The sequence below is a fragment of the Acinonyx jubatus genome, chromosome X, assembly GCF_027475565.1.
Source record: "Acinonyx jubatus isolate Ajub_Pintada_27869175 chromosome X, VMU_Ajub_asm_v1.0, whole genome shotgun sequence".
In the NCBI taxonomy this organism is placed as follows: domain Eukaryota; kingdom Metazoa; phylum Chordata; class Mammalia; order Carnivora; family Felidae; genus Acinonyx; species Acinonyx jubatus.
This window is the reverse complement of record NC_069389.1, coordinates 87746140-87750021: the sequence shown is the minus strand read 5'-3', so window position 1 is coordinate 87750021 and position 3882 is coordinate 87746140. Positions and strand designations below refer to the sequence as shown.

The 3882-nt window shown below is 47.8% G+C and overlaps 1 pseudogene; it reads left to right on the top strand.

The window, feature by feature from the left end:
* The first annotated feature begins 2444 nt into the window (after positions 1-2444).
* LOC106985602 (NHP2-like protein 1) lies at positions 2445-2946 on the top strand (annotated as a pseudogene).
* Positions 2947-3882: the final 936 nt, after the last annotated feature.

The window sequence follows — 3882 nt, the reverse complement described above, 5'->3', positions numbered from 1 at the left end:
TCAAAGATTCCCGAAGAAATGCCTTGGGCTGCACGTCTACATCCTTAGTAAAAAGCAAGCACAGTCAGGATGTCTATCTATTTTGCAAAGAACACTCTAAAACCCAATACAACAAGAGTTTCAACTCTACCTCCCAAATCATGTATCATTTGGCTGCTAGAAACTCATCAACGGAACCTGTGGAAGAAGTCAAAATTCCCTGGTGTTCTTCACTTAATGAACATAAAACTGTCAGAATAGCCATGTCCCCTGCCCCATTGACCCCAGTTAGCACACCCAAGGAAGTATGTGTCCCAGGATTAGCTCATAAATGAAGCTCAACTTTCATATGCCACACCCTCCCTTTCTAGACCCGTTCCACATGCTCTCAGCCCACAGTAGACGGCAGGTTTTTAGCTGCATCTTCTTCTCTGGTCTAAGCATCATGGTTTGCCAAATGGGCAAAAGCTTAGGATCAAGCAGACAAAGCTCTGAAGATTATCCATTTCACCTTTATTAATTGTATAAGCAATTATATTCAGAGACTGCGATAAGGTTTATGCTGGAAGGAAGAACAGAGTGTTGGAGTGCACAGCAGAAGATCGCTTGACCTGGTCTGGGAAAGGAGAAACGGGAGCAGATGAGACAGAAGGAAGGTTCCTTGGAGGCATATCGCTTGAACTGAAACTAGAAGATCAAGTAGAAGCGTACCAGAAGGATTGGGGGAGGGAGCCAAAAAGAACAGCATGTGCACATTCCAAAAACTTATAGGTAGCTCACTGTGGCTTACAATGAGAGGAGGAAGGTGTGTAATAGACATTAGCGCTTTTTGCCAAATATCCCAGTTTCTCTCCTGTCCCCCTTGTCGTGCCCAGGGTTGGCCGATGAATTGTGAACAGAAGGGATGCCTGTCATTACCAGGCTCATCATTTCGCTGCCAGAGTAAGAGCCACCAGGTTATCCTTCCTCTGCCGTGGTGACAGGCAATGGTCCAGGTGAGGGAGGCTCCATCAAGCCTTTGTCCCAGAATGGAGATGAGGTAGAGCAGAGTCCCTGCTGACTTGCAATAGACAACTAGCTGGGTGAGCAATAAATTTCTGTTATTCTATATCATGAAGGTTTGGGGTCTGTTTGTTACTGTGGCATAACCTAGCCTATCCTGACTAATACAGAAGGGAAGGGTAGCAGCAGTAGGCATGGAGCTACAGAGGCAAACACGGGCCTAATCACAATGAACTTCTTAAGCCATGCTAAGACACTTTATCTTGTGGTTATTATGCCCTGTTCTGCAGAACCATTGGTGCCTCAGGGAAGATAAGACACAGAATATTCAGGGATCCAGGCCTCTGTCCCCCACTTCGATAGAACATTTTTCTGCCTTTACCCATTATGCGTTAGGGTTTATTGAAATATTTCATCTTTAAAACAGGGCTTCACTGGCAACAACGACAAAAATGAATGAAAACCCCAGGTGAGGGGAACGGTTGAGCACCCGACTCTTGATTTCGGCTCAGGTCATGATCTCACGATTTGTGGGTTCGAGCCCCGCGTTGGGCTTGTGCTGACAGTGGGGAGCCTGCTTGGGATTCTCTCTCTCCATCTCTCTCTGCCCTCTCCCGACTCGTGTGCTTGCTCTCCCTCTCTCAAAATAAATAAACATTAACAATTTTTTACACCCCAGGTGAATCGTGATGAGACTTGATTTTAGAAAGATTGCTCTCGATAACTCTTTGGAGAATGGATTGTAAACAGGCAAGGCTGGAGGGAAAGAGATCACTTTGGAAGCTACTGCAGGAATCTGGATGAGAGATATAGTGAATTGAACAAGGGAAGTGGCAGTGGGGGTGAGAAAAGTGAATATATTTGAAAAAATATTTAGGGGACAGAGTCCACAGACTTGGTGGTAGATGGGCTGTGAGGAGTGAGAGAGAGAAAGGCGTCAGTGATAACTCCAAGATTTCTGCCTTGGACTGAATGTCAGTACCATTCCCTAAGGTGGGAATCACAGAAGAAGAAGCAGGTTAGCTGATGAACTCACTTTTGAATACGTTGATTGCCCCAGACCTGTGAAACAGTCAAGGAGGAAAGAATCTCATGAGAGAGGTCTGGGTTCAAGGAGCCCCAGTTCCACTGCTTTGTGGGAACTTGAGCAATTCCACCCCTCGAGCCCCAGTTTCTTCATCTGTAAAATGGGCTAAGAATATTCAGCTTCATTATGTTGTTGGTTTTATCAAATGCCAGCGTTTGTTTAAGAAGCTGCTAGGAAGGGGCGCCTGGGGGGTTCGGTCAGTTAAGTGTCCAACTCTTGGTTTGGCTCAGGTCATGATCGCATGGTTCATGAGATCAAGCCCTGCGTGGGGCTCTGAGCTGACCGTGTGGAGCCGGCTTCGGATTCTCTCTCTCCCTCTCTCTCTCTGCCCCTCCCCTGCGCTCTCTCTCTCTTAAAATAAATAAACATTAAAAAAGAAGGTGCTATGGAAATTCTCAAATGCCACATGAATGATAATAAGTAGGCGCTCAGCCATTTCTACTCCTCCAGTGTGGTGCGATTTTCCGGCCGAGGTATGACACTCACAATTGCAGACGTGACTGAGGCTGATGTAAATCTGAAGGCTTACCCCTTCATAAACACCCACCTCACCAAGAAAGCCCTGGCCCTTGTCCGGCAGTCCTGTAACTACAAGCAGCTTCGGAAAGGAGCCAGTGAAGCCACCAACCCCCTCAACAGGGGCATCTCTGAGCTCACGCTGATGGCCGCAGACCCAGAGCCCCTGGAGATGACCCTGCACCTTCTGCTGCTGGGGGAGGAATAAGAATGTGCCCTGTGCATTCATGCACTCTGAGCAGGCCCTGGGGTGGGCCTGTGGGGTCGCCAGGCCTGTCATCGCCTGTTCTGTCACCATCGGAGAGGGCTTACGGCTGAAGCAGCAGTCCGTTCAGCAGTCCACTGAAAGCCTCTTGGTCTAAAAACGGTGGCCTCTGCCCCACTCGTCACTGAGTCCTCAACCTGGGGCCGTGTATCATATTGTGTGTGTTAGCACGTAGTATCTCCAGCTGCCCTCTCTTGTTGTGTGATAGCACTGAATCTGGTTTTTGCATTCCTGTATTGTTTTTGTTTTGTTTTATAGGTTGTTGTCCATATAGTACCCCCCCCCCCACACACACACCCCAATCTCCCTCTCTACTCTCTCTCGGTCTCTGCCATTTTATCCTCCCTTTTGGGAAACAATCATATGTCAAAACAGGTGGAAGCAGAGTGATGACACCATTCAAAGGCAGGGAAGAGCCAGGAGAGAGATTTGGTTCCAGCTTTCAAGTGCTAACTTCCTGTTGTGTGGGGGGCATGTTGGAAGTAAACGCTGTTCGCTTTGTCTCCCTTGTGCCTAGAGTACAAAATCCTTCCATACATGTTTGCTCTCTAGGGGTTTATGTACCATTCGGGGAGAAAGCATATATCCCATGAGGTCGCTAGGTGTATGTCCAAGTGTCATTTGCTAATATGCCCCTGCTTTCTGCTTTGGAGATGTGATATTATTCCCCCCCCTTCCCCAACTCCCAACTGTGCCCCTGAGGGTGGCAGGGCAGCAGCATACCAAAGAGATGTGCTGGAGAATCCCAGAAACTGCCTGGCTGAGTTAGACATGGGACAGTTGACTTAGGTCTTGAAAGAAAGAGTCAAGAGTGGCAAGAAAAAAAAAAGGGTCAACTGGTACTGGAATGAAGAAGTCTGGGCAAATCATGGAGACTTGACTGGAAGCTATAACAGGATGCCGGAATCCAAAGGAACATCCTCTCTAGGGGATGGAGAGGTCTTCAGGGGGTACTTGGTACCAGCTCCGAGAACTCTTACTCCTGTTTCCTGCCACAATGTGGGTCAGATGTATGTGTTCTTTATCACATCAG